Genomic DNA, 26472 nt, shown 5'->3' on the forward strand with positions numbered 1-26472 from the left:
GATTAAGTGTCTTGCTCAAGGACACTTAGACACTTAGACAGGAGGAATCGGGGATCAAACTAGGAACCTTCCAATTCCAAGACGGCCGCTCTACCTCCTGAGCCACTGCCGGGTGATGTAGCGGTCACAACAGTCACATGTCCCATGGGCAGTTTGGCCAGCAGACCTGGCCCAAAGCCATCATAAGGTCTTGAACCACCCAATTGACCATGGACCAACTAGAGCACCTTAAGCCGAAGGCAGTGAGGTATCAGGAGCTACCATATAAAATCTCACCCCTCTTCAAGTGGGCGCCACCCATGATATAGAAGGCTATTGATAACAGTGAGGCTGGTCTACTGAAAATAAATCTGTCTTCCCTCCCCCGAACACGGGCCAATTGTGTTCGTATAGACACTCGACAAATAAAAGCCAGATGTACCGTGATGGATTAGAATGCCCAGTCTCCACTGTGGTGGCCAGGCACTTAACCACTGCGCCACCCAAGCGCCTTTTGCCACCGTTATTGTGAGCTCTCCATGGCACTGCATTTGCACTAGCTCACTTCCCTGTTACAGTCCAAACCTGCATCAGCATCATGGTCCATGGATGACCACAGAGCAGACAATACATCGTGGCCATCGGGCAGGGCTCCTCTGCGGATCAGGGAGAGGAAATCTCCCGTGTTGATGCAGGCATGGCACTTTCATTGTTAAGCTTCAGTCCAGATAAGCCTTCAACTTCACCTATCCGACTGACTCTGTGTTCAGTGGGAAAGGAAGACAGATGGGACTGCAGTTCCCTCACTGTGCTGCCCTTCTGTCATTTTAACAGCAGCGAGGGTAACACTCAGGGGTTCCTGACCATGACACTTATGTGTGATGTGCTCTGGCTTGTTTCATCCTCCACCAATTCTGCTCATCTTCAAAATCCATGGCCTTGGTTCAACCCCTTCTGCTTCTCTTAGACTTAAAGCATCGTGGAATGGCCAGGTCGTGGTCCATGCATGATGGCCCTTATTGCCACCCATTTCCTCTTGTTCTGGACACCCGAATTCACTGTAGCAAACCAAAGTGACCATGAGAATGATATACTTATCCTTCAGTATCTACTTCCTCCTCAGGACCTCACAGGTCCATGTGGATGTATAGCACTCGACCCTTACAGCTCTTCCAGTGCCATATGAACGATAGTCTTGCTGTTTCACCAGCTGTTGAGTTGAGCCATCCTCTGGACCTGGACATATTATGTCATTTGGACATCCATCTCCATTGTAGTGGGGCAGCTTGGCACCTCCTCTGGGTGGAATGCCGGCCGACCGCTCAAAGCTCCTGGTATCATCAACGGAGATCGATTTGACTTGAGCCCTCTCTTGACTTGAGACTTCAAGTCTTTTCAAGTCACTTAAAGGACAAGTCCGGACTAAAATAACATATAGGCGTTTTTTCCTACTTATATTGATCCCAAATGACTGGCCATAGGGTCTATTTGCAGAATTTCCCCTGTTGTCCAGTTTCCCCAGCAGTCCCCAGCAGCCCTCATAGCATAGAGCAGAGTCCATAAGCATAACGATACTATTTTTTGTGGTCAAAGGTGATTTCTCTTTTTCATGGATCTGTTATTAGTTGTTATTACACACACATATATGCCTTGGTTGTCCCACACGAGCCACCGTAGTCTGCTAAACAGATGTTATGCCAAAGATTGTTAATATAGGAAGATACACAATCTCAATTGGAGCCACTAGAGGCGAAATAGTACACAAATCCTACAAATGGTCTCCTAAGTAGACGTGGTTTGCTTCTCCCCTGACCATCCCACCACCCTCCCCCTCCCCTCTCCCTGGCTGACAACGTCATGTGGATGTATATTTGTGTATTTTCTTCATTAAAGAAAAATAAATGCTTTTGCACTGTTATTGGCAAAGATGCTTTTTAAGAAACCCATAAAATTCCCCCCACAAACACACACATATTATATGGTCTTATGCTAGATGTGCTCCTGCTCATCATTGTAACAGGGCCTTTTATTTATAAAGGATATATTTTACCACTATAGACTATAGTGTGTTTAGCATGAATGTTTAGCAAAATGTCCCAAATCATACCCCATCAACCAATTGCAGTTAATAATGGAAAATGATATCATTGAGCATTGGAACACACATTTTATTTGATATGTCCATAATGATTTCACGTACTATATTCACATATAGAATCTCAGTTTATCAGTTTTTAGAACAACTTATGGGGACAGCGCATAAAGAGTTGAAAATACGGGACAGAGCCCTCTATGTCTCGTCTGTCAGACTGCAGAAGGACTCTTCAGATATCTTCCCAAATCTCGCGAGAGTGTGTTGCTGGGATAGAGAAAGGTCGATAACAAAGTAGATTTTCTCCTGATTTGTTTCTCTAAAATAAGCCATTTTTGTATGAAAATCTTGTAAATATTGTGTGTCTTGTGACGATTTGGTCCAATATTTAGTTCAGTGACCATGGAGCTAAATAATGGTTCAAAAGATGTGTTCACGTTCACTCTTCCATTGGAATCAATCATAGACTGTATAAAATGAATGGACAGCGTCACGCCATTGGTTTCTACAGACCGTAAATGAAGCTGATTGTTCAGGAATGTGCAATCCGCCATCTTTAATATATACCAAAGGGCACGTCGGAAAACAAACGCTATTGCTTGAGACCAGACATGTGGCCAAAGCGGGGGCGGGTCAACCAGACATGTGACCAGGGAACCGGAAAACAATCCCCAAAGAATGCTATTGGTTGGGTAGCTTGTCAATCAAGAGCGGGGGCGTGCTATTGGTTGTGTCAATCAAATCATTCCACCCCTCCTGGAGCATAGCCTACTTTATCGTCAATTTTAAAATAAATGGGACCATAATTTAGCAAAACGCATATCATGATGATTGAAAGGAGACTTTAAACTAGTGACTGGAAGCATATAGTATTTACAGTATGACAATTCTTATTAAGGTAAGAAAATCTAGTCTAAAGTTCGTCAAAAACCCATCCGCTTACAATGAGAGAATATTCTTTCTGACACCTGCAGGGGTAAAACAGCGCCATACAGGCCATTCATATGAACCGTATCGGCTTTAATGTAAATATGTCAGGCTGGCCCCTTGGAATCAATAGACTCCAACCTGCTTTAGTCCAGTACATTAACCCTATTTTTTTACATTATCGATACGAAGCTGATAATAGCGCCAAATTTTGCATGAGGCTTCTTTAGGACCTACTGATGGATTCTAGCCTTGGGTACCAAACTTTATTTTGAATATTTTCCATACATTTAGGCTTATCAATATTCATTAAAAAAAACAGGCCGATTCACCTTTTGGCCTATAACTCTTGAACCGTAGGTCATAGCATCAAAAATATTTTTTTCCCTGGACTCCTTGGATCAACTTTGCATATAGGTCCCGCCTCTTTTCTGATTTCAAGATTTTCCGCCATTTTGCGTTATCTTCAAAACACATATTTTGCTACTACTCCTAAATATTTTGTCCAAAACTCACACAAATCGGCACACCCTCTGTCTTTGGTCATGTGATGAAGATTTATCAGTCAGAATTTTCATATTCCCTTTGGATTAGCTACGATTGGCTTCTGAAATTTGTGGGAGGGTCTGTTTGGAAAAAAATGGCACAAATCATAAACACAGCGTCCTATTTGTCCTAAATTCATATCATTGAGGGGCCATTAATAAACGTAGAGCCAATGCGATTTCACTTCCACCCATAGGGGGCGCAACAAATTCTACAAATGTCACTGTTTTTGCGCCAAATTAAGTACAAATGGTCTTGTGAGTCAAACATTTGCAATTGCAAAGTGGAGAACAGTCCAAATTTGATTTGCCACATTTGCAGGTGGAACAGTCCCCTTTACAAGAGCATTTGATCAGCTCTCTGCATGCTTTGGAGACTTCTGGAATTGTCATCCAAACTGGCACCCATGCCTCAGATTCCTTGGTCCATCCATACTCATGTGGGGAAGGAATAACTTGTTCTGTTTGTAGGCTGGTCGCCCAGATGCCTGCTTGATACACTGCCCGCTTAACATGCTGAAGTAGTGCATCTTGGGTGGGTGGCAGTTTCTCCATTGACCTATTCCCATGACAGAAGAGTTCTTTTCTAGTCTGGTTGATGGAGCTCAAAGGACTGGATTTGTCATACAGGATAACCGTCAGTCTCTCAAGGAATTGCTGACTCTCAACATTCAGCTGCTGGAAGGGATGTTTGGTCAGACTGACAAGTATCTCTGTGACATCATCATAGGCTTGCCAGGCATGCCAAGCTGACTTCTTACCCTTACTGTGGAAAGCAGATGTTGTGTCTGGAACATACCAAAAGCCCACCCAGATGTCAGCCAAAGGTTGAATCGACCTGTTGCAATCATGAGGAGGCAGACACCAGGATTCTGGTTCATGTACGGCATGCACTTGAGCAAGGAGCAACAACTATCCTTGTGCGTACTGTGGACACTGATGTCATCGTGATCCTTGCAGGCTTGTTCCATGATTTAGTTACGATTCAACCTTTGGCTGACATCTGGGTGGCTTTTGGCATGGGCAAAAAATACAGATTTTACCACATCAACAACATGTGTAAATCTCTGGGGGAGCCACAATCTCGTGCTCTGCCTACTGTATGTTCCATGTATTGTCAGGTTGTGACACAACATCTGCTTTCCACAGTACGGGTAAGAAGTCAGCTTGGCATGCCTGGCAAGCCTATGATGATGTCACAGAGATACTTGTCAGTCTGACCAAACATCCCTTCCAGCAGCTGAATGTTGAGAGTCAGCAATTCCAGAAGCTTGAGAGACTGACGGTTATCCTGTATGACAAATCCAGTCCTTTGAGCTCCATCAACCAGACTAGAAAAGAACTCTTCTGTCATGGGAATAGGTCAATGGAGAAACTGCCACCCACCCAAGATGCACTACTTCAGCATGTTAAGCGGGCAGTGTATCAAGCAGGCATCTGGGCGACCAGCCTACAAACAGAACAAGTTATTCCTTCCCCACATGAGTATGGATGGACCAAGGAATCTGAGGCATGGGTGCCAGTTTGGATGACAATTCCAGAAGTCTCCAAAGCATGCAGAGAGCTGATCAAATGCTCTTGTAAAGGGGACTGTTCCACCTGCAAATGTGGCAAATCAAATTTGGACTGTTCTCCACTTTGCAATTGCAAATGTTTGACTCACAAGACCATTTGTACTTAATTTGGCGCAAAAACAGTGACATTTGTAGAATTTGTTGCGCCCCCTATGGGTGGAAGTGAAATCGCATTGGCTCTACGTTTATTAATGGCCCCTCAATGATATGAATTTAGGACAAATAGGACGCTGTGTTTATGATTTGTGCCATTTTTTTCCAAACAGACCCTCCCACAAATTTCAGAAGCCAATCGTAGCCAATCCAAAGGGAATATGAAAATTCTGACTGATAAATCTTGATCACATGACCAAAGACAGAGGGTGTGCTGATTTGTGTGAGTTTTGGACAAAATATTTAGGTGTAGCAGCAAAATATGTGTTTTGAAGATAACGCAAAATGGCGGAAAATCTTAATAATATTTTTGATGCTATGACCTACGGTTCAAGTGTTATAGGCCAAAAGGTGAATCGGCCTGTTTTTTTTAATTAATATTGATAAGCCTAAATGTATGGAAAATATTCAAAATAAAGTTTGGTACCCAAGGCTAGAATCCATCAGTAGGTCCTAAAGAAGCCTCATGCAAAATTTGGCGCTATTATCAGCTTCGTATCGATAATTTTGCCAAATGACCCCACTACTTCCTGTCTCTTAAAATCCACCTACGTCACGCAGATACGGTGACTCTTGCTATTTCCCTCTTGGGTTATCAAATCAAATCAAATCAATCAAACTTTATTTATAACGCACATTTAAAACAACAGAAGCTGACCAAAGTGCTGTACGTAAGGTTGAGACAAACAAAGCATCAACGCATCAATAAGCGCCCATTGGCGCACAGACAAATACAATACATTGTTAAGACACAATAGTGGATCAAGGGCAATTAAAAGCCAGAGAGAATAGGTGGGTTTTAAGGAGGGATCTGAAAACCCCAATGGACTGGGCAGATTGGATGGGGAGAGGGAGGTCGTTCCAAAGCGCGGGGCGGCAGCAGCAAAAGCGCGGCCACCCCTGGTCCTTTTATTGGTTGGTGGGACAATCAGTAACGACTGATCAGCAGACCTTAGGGCCCTGGCTGGAGTGTATGGTTTTATGAGCTCAGCGAGGTGTACTGGAGCTAGCCCATGTTGAGATTTAAAAGCAAATGACCTTAAAATGAATTCTAAAATGGACAGGGAGCCAGTGAAGTGAGGCCAGGACAGGACTGATATGCTCACGTCTTTTTGTGCCAGTAAGAAGGCGGGCCGCAACATTTTGGACCAGCTGTAGGCGCCTGAGAGATGACTGTTCTAAGCCGGTGTAGAGGGAAATGCAGTAATCGAGTCGTGAGGAAATGAAGGCATGAATAGCTATTTCTAATTGTGGTCGGGGGAGATAGGCCTTAACCTTGGCGAGAAGTCTGAGTTGAAAGAAGCTAGCTTTTACAACGGAACTGATGTGTTTGTCAAATTTGAAGGCGCTATCCAGGATTACACCAAGATTTTTGGCAGAAGTGCAGATGTTGGATATGAGGGTGTCCGGGACGTTGGGGGGTGTGACGGTGTTGTGGCCAAATAATATGATCTCAGTTTTGTTTTGGTTGAGTGTCAGGAAATTGTTGTCCATCCAGGTTTTTACATCCTGTAAACAGTCGAGTAGGGGTTGAAAAGAATTGTTTGAGTCCAGTTTGATGGGTAAATAAATCTGCACATCATCGGCATAGCAATGGAAGGAGATGTTATGTTTGGTAAAAATGGACCCGAGGGGTAGCATAAACAGTAAAAAATAATATTGGGCCCAGTACGGAACCCTGGGGGACCCCACATGTGAGGGGGGCCGAGGGTGATGAGAATTCCCCCAGTTTAACAGCAAAGGTCCTATCAAACAGGTACGACTTGAACCAGGACAGGGCTGTGCCTGTGATACCGACCTGGTGTTCAAGGCGTGACAGGTGAGAGGTCGAGGAGCACGAGGATGGCGGGGGTATCAGTGTCAACAGTTAAAATTAAATCATTAAAAACCCTAAGGAGAGCCGTCTCTGTACGGCCTGGGTTAAATCCTGACTGGAATTTTTCATGGAGGTTGTGGGTGATTAAAAATGACTGTAATTGGGCATAGACTACCTTCTCTAGAACTTTCGAAAGGAAAGGTAGCTGGGAGATAGGTCTAAAATTAGATAAAACAGAAGGATCAAGGATTTTCTTTTTAAGAAGAGGATTTACTACAGCATGCTTGAAGGCAGCCGGGACACAACCTGAGGTGAGGGAGCAATTAATGAGTGATAAAACACGTGGGCTAACAGCACCAAGGACTTCTTTGAGGAGCCGGGGGGGGATGCTATCGGAAGGGCAGTTAGTGGAGCGAAGGTGCATAATTGTATCATTGAGGAAGGACAGAGTGATTGGCTGGAACTGATCAAGAGTGACAGGGCACAGGGTAACAGGGTCTGGGGTGGTGAAAATGTGTACTGACATAAGGTCAGAAATCTTGTCAATAAAAACTTGTTGAAAATGTACACAGACTCACAGAGGGCAAGAGAGGGGGCAATGGGAGGTGCTTCACGGGGGTTAGTGAGAGAGTTAAAGATATTGAAGAGGACTTGGGGTTTATGGCTATTTTTTGTGACAAGATTGGAGATGAATTTGTCTTTGGCAGATTTCATGGCCCTGTGGTAGTCAGAGAGGCGATTGCGTAGTATATCTATAGTCAGGGGATATTAAAAAAATCTTGGAATAAATTCCTTACCAAAAAAATCTTCACCGATGTGTTTGTAAAGGTGTCTAGTAACACATCTCACAAAGACTGAAATGCTGGGGTACCAGAGTTGGTAATAGAGCAGGGAATAGAGCACCGAAGTCCTGACGTCACTCGTTCATCCCCAGGTTTGCGGAAGTAATTTCTCTATGGAGAATAACATTGGGTCATCTTAGAATCGTCTCATATAAGAATTGTGGTCCAAAAATAAACACTGCGTGTCGGCGTTATTGTCAGGGAGGAGGTTCTGTATCGTTTATGATAGTCAGTCACTTATATTTGATACAGTCTGTTTCTGGCGAAAATGTAACTAATTCGGCGGAAGTAACATTAGCGTTTTCTCACCGTCAGTTGATGCTTCATATCCATAAGAGTCAACCCGCCGGGGTCATGTGTTTATTTTTGGAACACTGTTCTTATTTGACGCGATATTCAATACGTCTATGGGATTCAGAACGGGGGTGGAAAACTGCAAACCAGGTAGACAAACAAAGGATGTGTAAATGACGTCAGACTTCGGCGGTCTATAGAGCACCGAAGTCCTGACGTCACTGCCAGTAGAGGGCGCTGTTCCGCAGGTTCGTGGCTTTACATTTTGTGTTGATATCCTCATTGGGGAATCTTAGGTCGCTTCATATAAGAACTGTGTTCCAAAAATAAACACACCACCCTGGCAATTTTTTCTCATATAGATATGAAGCATCGACTGAAGGTGTAAATGTACACATTTACCCAAAGAGTAACACAATATAAACACTAGAAACAAGTCAAACAACCCAAAGACTACATTTCCCATAAACGCGACAGTGATTTCAGACCCGGAAGTAGTAGTTCTTAAGACTTTTAAGGTAGAATTAATTCCATTTTCGCCAGAAACAGGCTGTATCAAATATGAATGAATATCATAAACGATGCAGAGCCACCCCCCTGACAGAAACGCCAGGGTGGTGTGTTTATGTTTGGAACACAGTTCTTATATGACGTGATCTAAGATGCCCAAATGGGGATTTCAACACAAAAAATAAAGCCACAAACCTGTGGAACAGCGCCCTCTAGTGGCAGTGACGTCAGACTTCGGCGCTCTATAGACCAATTATTTGTTTACGAATATTGAGACTGGACGCACAGGTGATTGTTTCACGCAATCAATTCCCAACCTGTTTTTTTCGGGGTGCGCTGGTTTCAGCACACCCCAACCCCCTCTTGTGTGTTGGCTAGTGAGGCGCATCCTAGCGAGACCTGATAGAATGGGTTTCATTGCACGCATACTGGTTGCACGCATACTGGTTCTTATCAGTGTGACGTCGTCTGTTAAGGGGTCTATAGACCAATTATTTGTTTACTAACATTGAGACTGGACGCACAGGTGATTGTTTCACGCAATCAATTCTCAACCTGTTGTTTCGGGGTGCGCTGGTTTCAGCACACCCCAACCCCCTCTTGTGTGTTGGCTAGTGAGGCGTGTCCTAGCGAGACCTGACAGAATGGGATCATTGCGCGCATACTGGTTGCACCGTATGTTGGAATATGCCACGTTAGAGTGGAGCTGGCAATCTATTTCGTGCTCAAAGCCGTATGCTGGCCTGTGGCGCTTGGCCTCCTTGTAAGCTGTACGGAAAACACTTGCAGTTGTTTGCATATGCTCAGATTGGTTATTGATCACTGTATTTGGTAATGTGTCATCTTTTGCCTTCTCCAAAATACTTGATGCTGCTACGTGTGCCTTAGTCTTTCCATGCTCACAGATCTTTTTCCTTAAAGCCCTTTTTTGTTTTATTAAGCCTGTAGCAGAGGATGTGACAGCGCCTGTGACCCACTCTTTTGCCAGTTTCATGCCTGCAGTTTATTTTTAATGGACCCAATGACCCAACTTTTTTACATGTTTCACAGCCCAAACCTGACTTCTTGTAAGCCAGGGATAAAAGCCTTTTTTGGTTTTGAACTCAGCCTTAGTCCAAATGGACCAAACCCCCCCTGCAGTCTGGGTCTCCCCTTCACCTGTTGACCTGTCGTCCTCCTTCTCCTCCTCCTCACCTCCTTCATCATCACTCTTTGATTAATCCTCGTGATCTTCCTCTTCTCGTTCCCTGTGCTGGTCATCATCACCCGACATGGCTGCTCCCTCCTCATCTGCGCTGCTTAGAGCGCAGACCTCATCTGCTGCTGCTGCTTGTTTATCTGGGCATCTGCCGATGAACTTTGGCCTGTTTGGGGTCAGGCTGACCTACTGGTTTTAAAAAAGTTAACAGTTTTGTTTGTCTCTTTGACATTTTAGCAGTAGCTAACGCTTGCTCAATAACCACCTGTTTACCTCTTGAGTGCGGACAGTGCCGGTGCGGTGCAGAAACAAAACAACTCATTACGCATTGCGTGGTGTGACACGTAACTCCGTAAATCACTTTTTTCCCCTCTTTTATTTTTTCCTGATTAAAATGCATAAAAAATAAGAAAACTGGCATCACTTCAGAGAGATAAAAACACAGTTTATTTATAGATTTTCATTGAAAGGAAAGGTCCAATCAAAGAGGTACTGGATCCAAACAAACAGATGCCAGTACCAATCAAAGAGGTGCTGGAGCTAGCTCCGGCTTGCTCCGGCACAAATTAAGCACTGGTTGCACGCATACTGGTTCTTATCAGTGTGACGTCGTCTGGGGTCTATAGAGGTGGTGAATAAAATTATGTTATGCTGTTATGTGTTTTGCCAATTACCGGAAAAGCCGCGCTGTGATTGGCCAGTACAGTCACTTTGATTGGCAAAACATGATTTATGAGACTGTGGTGGCACCTTCCAACAAGCCCAAATATTTAAATGTTTGAAAAGTGTCCCATCAACCAATAATGTTATTAGTCAGAAATCCTATCAGTGACACCTATGTGTCATGATGTAGTAGAGCCTGCTCCACTTGTTGCACTTTGTCCCACCTCTGCTGGTCATTTCATTCATTGATAAACATGGTCCTATGCTTCTCCTGGGCATACAGCTAACATCTGGGCTTTCTCAAAATTTGAACTGTGAATGTACAAAGACAGTTAAAGGACCATAACGGCATCAATACAGGACCCTCGGGTTGCGCAGAGTTTGAAGTTGGTTTGTCCCATTTATGGGCATGCCTATATATGGGCATAGTGGTCAGATGGGCTGTTCTGGACAACCTCCGTCCTATCCGACCAACTGGACACCGGGCACAGCACTCTCTCAGGTCGTCGGCGATGAGTACGCACTACGCAGAGTTTCAAGTTGTCAGGTTGGACGGTTTGTGAGATATGTGAACTACAGACGCACTGTAACGAACCACTTAAGCACTGCCTTGCATAATTAGTTTTATTATTTTCCATAAGAAAAGCCCACCAGATGCACCTCCTGGCCAGAAGACGGCGCTATTGTCACCCTAAACAAGCCAAGCTAATGGACTTTGTAATATACTTTTGGACTTTTGCCAAGTTTTGTACATTATTACTTTATTTGGGTCCTTTTATTGTTTACATTGAATATATAATGTTTTATTGTTGATGCCTCAACTGACACCTTTACTTTGTTTTACTTGAGATAATTGTATTTGAGTTTTTATTAGTCTGGTATAGGCTTTTATTCTGAAACACTCAAAACAGGAAGGAAGTGGACCACTGCACTGTGTACTTTTAGCGCGTCTTTGCCACCTTTATGGTCTTTGAAAAGAAGCACGTCAGAATGAATGAATACAACATCCGAGGAGCATGTCCATGTTCCAACCGAAAGGTTTATTTTGTTTAAGCACCTGGCTAAGAGCACAAGGTATAGTTTAGTATTGCTGCATTGTGTTGTTTGCTTCTCTTGTTTACTTTGTGTCCATTGTGGATTTATAGTCACGAAGTTATTATCACTTTGAATGTAATTCTGCTAATCTATTCTTAGATCCACTGAGAAGCCTCAGTAACGTGAATAATAATTACATTAAATTAATATGGGTTTAGATCGGTAATTCATAATAACAGTTCATGGACTAAAAGGTACATTTCATGTTACTAGAGATACATTATACTAATAACTTACATTTCATTGTTGTTGGTTTATTATGATAACATATATTTTCTTTGTATTAAGATAATTGATAGCTATTTCATATGTTTTGCACTCTAAAGAGAGATTGTCATTATGGTTTAAAAACAATTCATGCTGAGTAATTGTAGGCTATATTGTCAAATGTTTGATTAATCTGTGTCACTTTTCATTTCTTATAGAACATTCAGATTTATTTCAGTATAGTTTATGATGATGTGTTTCTGTTTGTCTCTGGCCATATTGGTAATTGTACTATTTTTCTGTGCTTTCCCACCTACAGTTCTTATGGTGGTTCTTGGAATAAACTTTCATAATCATCAGTTTGAGATCCATCCTTTATTAGCCGGGGTTGTTTATTTTTATTAAAAATATTTTTTTGATTAATCATATTCAAACAGCATTATGCAAAATCTCAATAATTGGAAGGATATGTAAATATTGTAACATGAAATAATTGCAATATAAGTATAAAATATATATATTTATTCAAACAGCTTTCAAACATTAATTCCTTTTTTTCCTTTTCAATGTCAGTCGGTTCAAAGCACACACAGTCTGGTGGGGTGAAAGAAGCAGCACAGCCTCCAAGGGCTGCTAGCAGGGCTTTAAGACACTATTTAGTCTTGGTTTAATATTAACATGTTAATATAAGTATATAATTCAGTAGCCTATTAAGCGAAAATAACCTTTTTATTAAAAGTGCTGTGAACATATGTGTAGTAAGTACTGTGAGAATGTCATCCTTATATGTGTTTTACACTGCTGTGAGTTTGAACTGGCCTTTCACTCCCATCAGCATGTTTTATAGCGTGGAACATCAGGTTGGTTTAATGGTTGCCTGAATTATGTCACATCACAAACAAGACCAATATTGTCACATCGCACTTGTCTTTTATTTAGACATGCTTTTCATTTGAGTTAAGTCATCCTGGCAAATCCCCACAAATGGACATTTGACGAGATGTGCTAAGTGAAATGAGACTTTAATCCCTGAATGGGAACTTGCCCATAGTACTGTAGGTACAGCAGCAAAGAAGTAGACCCTGTGTCCTTATTATTCTTGTAGTCTAGCTACACCTGGGACATCAGGTGAATGCAATTAACTTCCTGGTGGGTTACAGAACCAGAAATATGTGAGGTCCCTCAGGAGCGAGGTTGGGAACCACTGCCTTAAATTACTCGTCGTCCTTTCTGGAAACCACCGTCCAGTCAGCTTTAGTGTGTAATGCCATGTCAGTTTATGTGTACAGGCTGCTCTCTCATGTACCTACTGACACTGACTGTGATCAGTGATCTGCTCTCTCTCTGATTCAAATGCTAAGTTTGCCCCTTGAAAGCAGATATAGACTAGCTGGTCAGTAATGTCAAGTCTTTCCACAATGAACGATACTTAAAAAAAATCCCCCAAAAATCAAGCGGTAGGTAACTCTACTTCATTGTCCGGGGTCCCCGGATATATTCACCTATAATGACATACCCAGAATAGGGACACTAGGGTTAATGTGGTAAATAGCTCAACTTTTTTTGGTCAGTGGGATTAGTCCCTGTCAAATATCTATTAACAAAACATACAACACCCCTTTTTGTAAAAACAGACCATTTAATCTATCATTTTGAATGAAACGTATCTGAATACTTACCATGTAAGAACGCTGTTGGCTGCTGGTTGCCATCTAGGGTTTGTTCTGCACAAAATATCTGGAACCAGTATTTTAATAAACAAAACCTTCATCCATTTTGGCACAAAATAGGTCTTTATCACTGACATGTTGAGGGATCTGAGTGTCCATGCATTGATTGTTCCCTCCTTCGTCTCTTTCTGCAGACAGCTAGAGCTTCTCTCTGAATGGCTCATTTCCAATCGATCAACGCATACATAGCTCTCCTCATCATCGACCCCCAAAGACAGAAGAATACAGAGGAACTGAAAGGCTGCCGTGAGTCAACCTTTTTCATAAAACCTCACCTGGACTCACCGCGTGACTCATCCACTTCTCAATAATATATCCAACTTATTTACACTTTACGTATTAATGGTGATATCTCAATTATGTCACTAGTAATTCAGGCTACTTTGCTCTGTGATTTTTCTTCCCTTATAGTCAAACAGTTAGAATTTGCATAGGGTTAGAACCAGGCCCATGAATGTTAACAAAGAGCTGTTTGGTTACACGGCAATATTTCCAGTCTATATGTCTGCAACCTGATAGATAATAGTGCAACAAGGTTTACATCACTGTTACTGAAATGCCTGACTGCCTTGTGCCTTGTGCCTGCAGCCGGCCAAAACCCGGAGAAGTTATGAGACATATATTGTTATAAAATGTGGCCTGGGTGGGAGATTGGCTCTGTGAGTTACAAAGAGATATGTGGACAGGAGGTAGAGCAGATGGATCCTGTGGCAGACTTAGGAGAGGGTCAGGTGGTCACACACCCCGTTGTTCTGCCCTGTCACACACAGATGAAGTGTGATCCTCTTCTTATCCCCCCTCCCGCCGTATCACAACACATTACCCTCAGCGACCATATACATCCCCATTATAGTCGCCATACACTTACACAGTACACACGCCAAACACAGTCGATCCAACCCATATGGCAAAACTATCTATATATTTCATATATATTTGTCGAAATGTATATCTGTGTTCAATATTTGTATTTTTTTGCATTCAACACACAGCTTTTCTCCTGAGGACATGCACATTTTTATTATGATTTAAGTGTGGTGGATATTTTTGTATTATCTAGGCATAAAATGAAGGTATTATTTAGAATAGTTTGTTTATTTTTCACATAATGTCTTGCCTTTTTCTTTGCATTGTGGGAACCTGTATGTCTTTTCCTACATGTACTGTTCTACAACGATATGTCTTTCCAAAGTCCATTGTGATACTTCCTGTCTGATCGAGATCAAACGGTTCACAACACAGCATGGAATCAGACAGAGTTCCATTCTAATTAGCCCCGTATTTGTTCGGCCCTTACATCTTTGATCTCTCCTCCCTCTATTCTTAGAAAGGCATAGTACCTACACACTGCAGCGTGTTCACTATTTCACAGTGTATGCCAAAGGTGTGAGTCTATCTCCGGATTCGCTGATCTCAGGTTCACTGCGCAGAATCCCTCAACCCCCTACATTCATTTGGAGCTGATAGAGAAACCGGCCCCCTGATATGCAGCAGGAGCACTTCTTCTTGATGCCGGGACAGTATTTCCTCTGAACCAGTGCACATGTACTGTAGCCTACACTTCACTTGTGATCCTGTTTGGGTAGGATTTGTAGACACACTTTGCAGACCGACCGTCCCTCGGCCAACCCAGTCAACGACTATCCTAATCTCTGCAGAGAGATAAAATGAGATATCAGTGTGATGTTTATGACTCTGGAGCCTTACTGGGACACTGAAATCACCATCTGGCAGCAGTGAAAGTTTATTCCCTCGGAGCACGTGGCGAAGGATTGCCGCTGGGGTCCCAGCAGTCCCCGTCGCTCCCCTGTGTGTAATATGATGAACGGTCTGCCTCCTTGCGTCCTAAAAGACCACTCTGCTCTGCAGCATGGTATAAAATGCAGCGTAAGGGCATTTCCAGAGAGCAACGCCACTGTCTCGACATCAGGGCCCCGGGATGTGTTCAGGGGGGAAAAATGATGTCTCAGATATTTTACTCCAGAAATAGTTCTCTCGTCAGCACGTGTCGGGTTAATTTCGTGGTTTCTTTTCTGCAACATTGGGTTATATTTTGTTTTGTTTTAGTTTGTTGCATGACAGTGTTGTGGGCTTCTAGCTCTGCTATTTTCTGCAAGCGACGCCGTCATGCGACAGAGCATAAATTAAGCACTAGGTGTGAAAAGAAGTGGACAGAAAATAATGAATGCAGACGTGTGATTCAGTTGTGTGACATAACCGCCTCCTCTCCGTTCATTGTCATAACTCATTGTCACTCAGAAAGTCTACACCAGAGACACGAGCTCCGCATTAGCAAAGGTCACGTGAAAGACAGCGCTGGCAGAACCTCAAGTACCTTCCCAGTGCTATTTACCTGGCATTTTCTGCCGGCTGTGTATTCCGAGTCATGCTTAAATATCAAGAACCTCTTGTAAATATTCATGACGATTGCCCATACCAACAGGCCGAGAGCATGCTCACGAGTATCTAATGAATAGCTGAAGGCTCATGAATAATGAACAGCTTGTGCTTCTTTTCGCCTTTGCCTCACTGAGTCAGTTGCAGGTGGGAGCACTGCCAGGCCGTGTGCAGTGGAGGGAGTGGGCAGAAAGCATTGTTGTCTTTAGCTTTGTGTGGTGATGGCAGTGGCCACAGCAGAGAAATTATTCTATTGCTGATTTAATTTAATTTGTATTTATTCGGTTTTATGTAAAGCGCTGTGTAACATTGTTTTGATAAGTGCTTCATAAATATTATTATTAAATGTCTCCAGTCTGCTCTTTGACCTACAGAATGGTCTTGTCACTTTACTTCCGCTGCGTTAATGACTCTCTTTGAACGCTCTCTCCTGTACATGAATTGCAGGCGGATTAGGTGGCTCATTCTCCCTCCGTGGCCCCTATTGCTGCCAATTTTAATGGCCGCTCTTTGCTGCTCAGATAGATGTGGGCTCACTGAGGGAGAACAGGATTACCTTTTGCTTCTGGAGAGTGCTGTTGGATAAAGGCTCTGTTCTCTCTCTCTCACACACACACACACACACACACACACACACACACACACACACACACACACACACACACACACACACACACACACACACACACACACATGCACGGCACGGCACCCGTACGCACGCACGCGCACACACACACACACACGCACGCACGCACACGCACACACACACACCTCTATAACTTTATTTCTCCCTCGTAGATGTTGACAACAGATACATCATGTTATAAGTAATTGCTAAAGTAGATTATCACATTGTATTTGTTGTAGTGAGGGTACAGTGACATAATGGGAATACAGGCTAACAGCAAAGCATGCATCACATCAGTACATAGGCACACGTGTTTTTTTTAAATGCTGCATGTTGTGTGCTGAAATATTTATCAGGCAGCAAGCAAAGTGCATTTTATTGCTATTTTTTTGCTGCGATAGAACACACTCAATCATTCCCAGCAAATAGCATATCTCAGGGTAGTCTCAACGGGGGAGGGCTAGACAGCTGTCGATAGTGCTCCCTCTGGAGTGTGCAGACTAGCAAAGACTCTCTAATGAAAAAGACATGGCGGCCAGCCCATCACCTTGCAAATGGGCTTTTTTTTTGTAATACAGGAAAGATGTTTTTTTTTTTTTTTTTTAAATCATTTTATTTATATGATTTTCAAGTATAAAGGCATACAACTCCACATGTACCCCGGCTCCCTTACAAAGAAAAACTGAGTAAAAAAGAAAAGGAAACATAAATTAACATAAAATTGGATTTACAAATAAAATAAACATGAAAATAAAAGGGTAAAGTGAATTAAGGGGGTTTTGTGTATTCAAACCATACGTTAACCAGACAATAGTACAACGATTTGACAAATGTAGGTTACCACACATCCAAGTATCTCTGTAAATAATACAATCAGATCAAAAGTGTAAATCTTTTCTAGAAACCGCAGTAAACAGAAATAAAACAGGAAAGGTGTTTCTGTTTGATCATGTTAAAGTATGACAAAAGTACATCTTAAATTCCAATAAAACAAATGGCTGATTTGATAAATGTATCACGCTGGAAGCAGGCTGTTTTGTGTCGAAACATGAGCTGTCTCCCACAGAAAGTAAAGGATCAAGTAGAGATGGCATCAGAAGATACTGCTTCAAAGTACTTCTCAACTCTTGAACCAAAATAGGTTTTAATTCATGTAAGTGGTTCTTATTCTCAGCCAGAAAGTAGGCTAAATGTATTAATCCATCAAATCACCCTGGGTCTTGTCTAATTGTAAGTCTCACACTTAGCCTCGGTGGAGATGCTGATGGGGAGGATGCATTGATAACAGAAATAGGCTGGTCTTTTAGGGAAGAACATTCAAATCTTAAACCAAGAACCACATACAACAAGCAAAACACAACTTCCCATCTGCGCTGTATAGTGTAGAGTGTTAATTTAACTCTCATGGTTAATTTAACACTTTAACACAAAAAACACACTTTTACCATGTTAAGAAATTTTAAATTTATTTTCTAAGTGAGTGTCTATATTATATTAATCAGTGAATGTGATGTCAGCCGATACTTAAATGTAAAAGTGTGATACCTGGAATTAGCATGGGCAGTAATACAGTGTTGTGATAGTGTGATAGCTGGAATCAGCCTGGGCAGTGGCGTGATAATAAATTCTTAGATTCTGTCTTATTGATTTATTGAACATCTCTCGTTTCCAGGTTTGGGATTGGGGGGTGTTTATTTTGACAAATATTACATTCCTTTTATTTTGTATAATTCTGTACACTGAACCTTTTTTTGCAAACTGTTAATATCAGTTCAATTCAGTTAGTTTTAGTTCATAACTCATCCTCAGGGGGATGGGATCCTCAGGGGGATGAGTTGTGGAAATTGCAGATCACAGATTATTATAATCTATCTAAAAGCAACTAAGAGGCATGATGAGCAAATCTGATAGCTAACTTATGTACAGTAGTTCCCAGTCATGAGGGTCTTGGTAATGTCAGTGCTGCCTTTTTCCCCATATTGTGGTAACAAATAGATTACATTTTCTTTCCCTTCGGTTGAGTTGTGTTACATTCTTTATTCTTTATCTTTATCAACTCACCCTGTGCAAATGTACAGCAAACTCCAGGTGCGAAACTGAACATTGGATGAAAACAATGTATTATACACAATAAAAATGGGCCTTCACCCGTAGCTGCACAGACAATGCATCCAGTTAATTTGTCATACATAAAAGTACCATGTACATACCAGGTACATTCAAATGCAAAGAAATGCATGTGCCCTGGCTCTCTCAGCCCTTACAACTATATACAAATTAAGAAATGATAAAAATATAAATAGAGAAATCTGCTGTAAGACTTTATATTAAGGTCGGGTCTATAATTTAAGGTTGGGTCTATATCTATAACGCATTATAATGCACTTATAAGGCATTATAACACAGGTTATAATGTTTATAATTATTCTTAACAACTTATAACAAGGTTTATGATTATAACATAATAATAATAATATAATGTATAATTGATGGTCATAATGCATTATAAGTGGAACAGCACATTATAACTAGGTAACACTTTACTTAAAGGTCGGGTCTGTAATGCATTACAATCACATTTAAAATGGATTATAATGCATTATAATGCACTTATAATGCTTCGTAACACTCGTTGTAAATGTTTATAATTATGCCTAACAACTTATAACAAAGACACTTTATAACTAACTAAGTTAAGGTAGTTATAATGTGCTGCTCCACTGAGCTTATAATGCATTATGACCAGCACTTATAATACGTTATAAACGTTGTTATAAGTTGTCATACATGATTTTAAACATTGATAACTAGTGTTATAATGCCTTATAAGCGCATTATAAGCACGATTATAATGCATTATAGACCCGACCTTTAAGTAAAGTGTTACCAAATCGGCTTCCACATTCTAATAAATCACTGCAAGATCATAAGGGGCATACTGTTAATTGTTCTGACTGCCTGAGGGTAAACTATCTGTGAGATGGCTGGTCTGAGCTCTGATGCTCTGTAATTGTTAGGAAGGACTAAGAATAGACCATGCTGGGTGGCTGGTGTCCTCTGTGATACTTAGGGCCTTCCTTCTGCAGTGGGTGGTGTACCTGTATGTCCTGAAACTGACAGTGGTGTTCCTGTGATTTTTGAAGCTGTTTTTACTAGGCTACCCTTCTAAGGTCTTGTTCAGCCAGGCTGCCAAACCACATCCGTATGCCTCAGTATGACTCCTGTAAGGATGCTAGTAGTCTGTTAGAAATTGTGGTTTTGTGGACATTTCATATTTTTAAAGACATCTCAGAAAGTATAGTTTGTATTGCAACTTCTTAGCGATGCAACTAGTGTTTAGAGACCAGGGGCCAGTTGCACCACCTCATACTAAGTTCAAACTTAGCCTAGTTATAGCTTAAATGGCTTTTAAAAAAAACATTTAGACCAGGAAAGTATCGCATTTTTAGATTTATTTGGCTATTTTTAGAAAATTCGTGAAAATGTGTGCAAATCTTTAAATATATATTTATTTATTTTTAACATTTGTAACATATTTTTGTTCCAGGGACCCCCAGAAGCAAAGATTTGAGTTATATATATATTCAAAGATTTGCACACATTTTCGTGATTTTTCAAAAATAGCAGATCTACAAGCTCATATCGCGGCACTCGGTGCCGCGCTATGAGCTTGTATATCTGCTATTTTTTAAGCCAAATAAATCTAAAATGACAGAGATGCGTCCCCGGATTGAATCGGTTAAGCTATAACTAGGCTAAGTTTGAACTGAGGTGGTGCAACTGACTCCAGGAGAGGGAGCCTAAGATCTGAATGCCTAAAAATGTCATGTTCTTCACAATAATGTTAATTGAACAGTTTTGGACTTCCTAAAATAAACATTTATCTCCTATGACCTATGCATTCTCAACATTTCGGGAGAGGTTGTTGTCTTGACATCATATGGATAGGTCCCTCACCTCCTTCCTATAGAAGTCTTCATTGTTGTCTGTTATCAGTCCAATATACAGTATGGTGATTCACAATGCTGTTATCTTATCTTACACTTAGAATCTGTAACGCACCACAGATTTGTGCGTTTGTGTCCTCACAACACACCAGTAGTACAATTGCTGACAAACATAAGTCATGGGTCAGGACATTGAACAGGCTAGCTTTCATGCTTTCAAGTATCATATCATTTTCAAACTTTGACCAAAACTCAGGTTTTGCCTCAGATTTGGCCTCTGGGGCGTCCACTCAGCACCCTACTGCGCATGCATGGACAATGAAACCTACACAGCATAAGGAGTTACTGCACTGGCGGCACCCATGCACGCATGTGCGTGTCTTTGAGTTTGGACATCACTTTCAAACACTCTGTTGTTAAATAAGGAATAAGTAGGCTATGCTTTCAGCATTAGTCTTACTTTTGGAGGTGCATGCTACAGAAACAGGTCATTATGTTGTTGTGCGCGTGCGTGCGTGCGTGCGTGCGTGCGTGCGTATGCATGCAGCTTTGTGCGCATTAGGTAGGGATTTGAGGGGTACTTTTGTATCACTTTCTGAGACACGCACACACCCATGCACACACGGATGATTCGCGGTCACAGAAGTACAAACAAGATGGCGTTTTTGGACATCACTTTCAAATATTATGTTGTTAAATAAGGCACAAGTAGTGTGTGTGTATTTGCACGTGCCCACGTGCACACAGCTCTGTGCACATTATGTAGGGATGTAGGCGATAGTGACTCCCATGCATTTACACTAATCGGAGGTCACTAAGATTTATGTTGACACGGTGTGAACATAATTATGCAAAAACAATGTCGGACCCCTGACAAATATAATTAATGGTGACATGTGCAGCCGTATGTCATAATTCAATCACTGGTTGCCAAGGTGGTTTCAACATAATGTGGCCTATCCTCCTATAATTTCACTCCTATAATTTGACAAACCTCTGTAGTGGTGGTGTAGTGGTGAGGCCAAAATTGGTTCTGCCCGGTTCTCCTCAGTGGCTGGAGCAGTTGATCTGAAATAGTATAAATAACATTTATAAATACCGTGATAAATACAGTCTGTGTCCCTTTTGTGCCCATATATGGAAAAATACTGTATCTGTCAGTCCTTGTCCCTGTTATGCCCATATATGGAGATGCCCATATATTGGAATGCCCATATATTGGTTGAATCGGCGGTTCTGGACAACTGGATATCCGAACTACTCGACCGCGGGCACTGCTCTCCCTCGAGTCTTTGCCGCTACACACACCGAGTTTGAAGTCGGTCGGTCCCATATTATGACCATATATGGACATAGCGGTCGGATCTCTGTAACTGTCAGTCCTTGTCACTTTTATTCCCTTATATGGAAATCGCTGATGTCATCAGTATATCCCCATATATGGGCACGCCCCCTTTTGTGCCCATATATGGAGCTCACTGGTTTGTTTGCGGCTGATACCATGACGACACATTGAAGTTAAACAACATACTCCATATTTGGGCGTAGCTGCATTGGAAACTCTTTATGGTTATGGCTGTGTCAGAGTGATGTCAGAGGCCCGCCCGCCTGCCCTACCATTAGCCAATTTTATTATAGGATATGAAAGAGTTTAGTGACAAACCATGCTCATCATGACCATCTTGAGACCAGGAGGCAGATTATGGTTTGTACATGCTTCTCTGTGCTTCCACCACAACAGTCATGATGATGAGACACCCTCCCAAAGCCCATAGAGACTGTTAGATTACACTTGAAGGTGATGGGGACAGCTGGGAGGAGGGACATCAGTGTCAGAGGGTACAGGGGCCATTTTAGATAGGAAGGGAACAAATGACCCAAGAGGGGAGCTTTTTTTCCTTGTATTGTATGAACAGAGTAAGAGTGCAGAGTAAGGGACTATAGGGAAACAGCCCTGTGGTTCTGCTGTGTTGGGAACTATGGTAGATGAAAGGATATGAAATCTGTAATCATAAAGGGCTATGTAAAGGCCTGTTTGAATATAGGTGAGTCTTCAAAAGTCTTTAAACAATGGTCATAGTCATTATCACTTGGAATTACAGAGATCATGGTCTCTAACCTTGAACATGTATTTAGATGGTACAATACTAATAGTATTACATGCAATCCTCCACATAATCACAGTGTTCCCAGTTAAGTTCCATCTGGGGACCTGTATTGAATGTCTTCCCTCCCCCTCCCTGTCCTTGGCTTCCTGTATGTCCTGGCTATGCAAAGCAGAAACCAGTAGAATTACAAAACAGTGCAACAAATAGCAATGAGTAATAATATGAATGGTATATTATGATGGAATTGCAGTTCAGAATAAACAGTAGTACAATATCAAGTGACTGATGCGTAGGGTACAACCATTACCAGCTTCATCACAAAGTGCAAATATAAAGCAGCTGAGCATTACATTATAAAAGTGAGACAGGCGAGACGGCATAGAATCAGATTGCTCTGCCTCATACAGCTTTTGGGAACATTAGGTACACATTTGGTTTAATTAATAATAAGACAAGATTTTAATAGCACTTTTGCTTTATAAGTAGCACTAAAATGGACCTAACAATATTGAGAAACAGACAATATGAACATTTTGATTTTTCTTACAAAAGAGAAAAACATTGACAAATTCTAGGAAAGCCTATGGGTTCTTCAAGTCAACTTTGCCCTTTGACATATAATAGATTAGAGATGTCAGATAAGATTGTCTGTTTGCACTGTGCAACATGACACTTGCAGTGATACGTTTGTTTTCTGACCTCAGTAAAAATGAGTATCGTTGACAGATAGCAAAGCCAGACAACAAACCGATAATGTATGTACCTAAACATTCGTAATAGTTCTTCTCATATCTACCATAAAATTAGTAATGATACTGGAAACGTTTCACAAACCTGAGGTTTCTGTACCAACGGATTTAAGTAAATAATTACAGGCCAACAAAAATGACGTTCACATAATTTACTACTTGTGCTACTTGGGACCAGAGTGCTGTTAGAGACTCCTGAGAGACCAGCATCTCTAAAAGAAGAGTTGTAGCTTCACTGAAACTTGTAAAGCACCCAAATAGATTTCAGCAAACTGTTTGCCTTGCAAAATGAATAAATAAGCACAACAAAATCATATTTGCATGAAACAAATGTGTTTCGGGAGAAGAAGTTGCAGGTTCAGTAGTTTTCATTCCATCCGGACCGTCCGATTACACGGCGGCGCCATGTGAAACAATTATTCTCGGGGACAGGTGTCGCCATGGTGCAAGACTCTCCATTTCCCCCAAGCTAAATTGTTTCTGCTTCCACTTGCATTTATGTGGCAGACCGAGCATGCACGTGTCGACAGAACAAATAATCTGGCAAGGGGTGACGAATGCGTCCCTGGTGGTGGCGGCTGCGGTGGTGGTGGTGGGGGTGGGGGTCTGCGTTTGATGCCTGTCTGCGACCTCAGAATTAGGCACCCTCGCAAGGCCATTCACTTGACGAATGGGATGGTGTGAGGCCTTGGCTATGCAGGTCACACCTGGTCAAGGTACTGTCTGCCGGCTCGCGCTGAGAGAGGGGAAAATTAGTTGAGCACTCTTCACTGAGCAAAAACATGGCTGGAATGCTCAGCAGTGCTCAATCCATGATGGAGGCTCACCGTGGCTGCAGCAGCATCATTTGTTGTAAAGACATATTGCAGCTTCTTTTTTTTTTCGCAATTAGTTTAACATATGACACACTGTAAAACTAATGTCATTCGAAGCACCATGATAGATGTTAGATGAACGAGCTGTAGGGAATGTTTGTGGTGTCTTAGCCCTAAAGCTGTGACCATGAGCATCAATATCTACTGTACATGCAGACGATACCATTTACCTTACCTGGGTCTGTTGTCTTACACACCACCCCTTGTTTTCCATTTAACAAGACAACTATGTCTACTGGGGCAGAAAGAAAGCAAACTAACAGTGCTGCTGTTATTTATACCCCAAGCGCATTGTGCAAAATAAGACCGTGATTAGATGTTTGTTTCCTAATTCCCTGTCTTGGCAGACAGCACTGTGCAGCCAGAATAACTTCATGAGGAGGCGATGGGGCAATCTATCCTTGGTTCTGAAGGGAAATGTATTCAGGCGGGCCGCATGTCTAATAGAGCTAGCCAGGACACTTTTGCTTATTAAGACAAATAAGCCCCAGTAGCTGAGCGAAGGTGGAGAGGAAACTTTAATGCATTGCTGTTTCACTGAGAGACAGGGCATTAGCTCCACTCTGCTCGCCGTTCATTCAAGTTGAATCCAAGTGTTCACAACTACAGTACACTTCACAGATCTAAAGATGTCCACAGCTATAGCTTCTATTAAATCCTACCCATTACAATCTTGCCCACTCCTGGCCATCCCATTGGGAACAGTAAAAGAAGAAAATAGAGGTACATTGCATGCATTAACTCTCCTCATTGAAAATTACATATGATTTTATGTTTCTCTACTTTGCAGCACATTCAACGGGTCTCAACATAGCGCCAAATGCAATAGCTGATTGTCTTTTATTTCAATTAAGTAATTTAATATGCAAATGATCATTAAACAGTAGATTAAATGAAACTCAATTTCTGCAAGTTTGCTTAAAGTTGATATAATGTAGCAATACTTACTCTCTGTCTGTCTGTCTGTCTGTCTGTCTGTCCTGTCTGTCTGTCTGTCTGTCTGCCCCCCCCCCCCAGTGGATATAGAATAGGAAATTAAGAACTTGGTTTTTGACTGCTCTGTTGTCTAAATTGTTCAGACAGTGAGTGACACTCGGATTGACAGACTCCAAAGGGGAAGAAAATTAATGCGCAAGAGTAGATGGGTTTTCTTTTTAATATCAGATAGGGATAGTGGTGGTGTGTGGGGGTGTAACACATTTATTTTCATACCACTAGATTAAGCAGCCTTCACAATAAAAAGAAAGAAAATAATAAAAATCAAAGAGAGCACAATGGCAAGGCATGTCTTGATAAGTTAAGCCCCACTGCCATTTCTCCAGCCTGTATGCTTGAAGCAAGGCACTTTACATACTGCATAATTTCTTTCCCTCATATCAGCCTTATGCTGATTAAATACAAACATTGTCATTTGATCATTCAAAATTTGAAATGACTTTTGCATACCATATGAATACTAAGCCATACTGTAGACTGGCAGTTCATTTGATATTAATCTGTTGAGTAATATCCTGACTCTGTATGACGATCTGTACAATAAAGAGTATGTATACAGTGTGTGTGTGTGTGTGTGTGTGTGTGTGTGTGTGTGTGTGTGTGTGTGTGTGTGTGTGTGTGTGTGTGTGTGTGTGTGTGTGTGTGTGTGTGTGTGTGTGTGTGTGTGTGTGTGTGTGTGTGTGTGTGTGTGTGTGTGTGTGGGGTGGGGGGGGGGTGCAGTCATCATCACTGACTGCGGAAACTTCACACTGGATTTCAAGCAACTCTGACTCTGTGCCTCTCAGTTTTCCTCCAGATTCTCTGGGACCTTGATTTCCAAATGAAATGCAGAATCCAAGTTGCTTGATGGTGTCATGGGTGCCATGTCATCTGCTGGTGTTGATGCACTATGTTTTATCAAGTCCTGAGTCAACACAGCCATCTACCAGGAGGTTTTAGAGCACTTTGTGCTTCCGTACATTGACACGCTGATTTCCTTTTCCAGCAGAACATGGCACCTGCCCATACTGCCAAAACTACTAGTAACTGATGTACTGACCATGTGTGTACTGTGCTTGACTGACCAGCCAACTGGCCTGACCTGAACCCCATAGATAATCTGTGTTGTATTGTCAAGAGGAAGATTAGAAACACCAGACCCAACCAC

The sequence above is a fragment of the Gymnoscopelus braueri genome, assembly GCF_963280865.1.
Source record: "Gymnoscopelus braueri genome assembly, chromosome: 5".
Taxonomy (NCBI): domain Eukaryota; kingdom Metazoa; phylum Chordata; class Actinopteri; order Myctophiformes; family Myctophidae; genus Gymnoscopelus; species Gymnoscopelus braueri.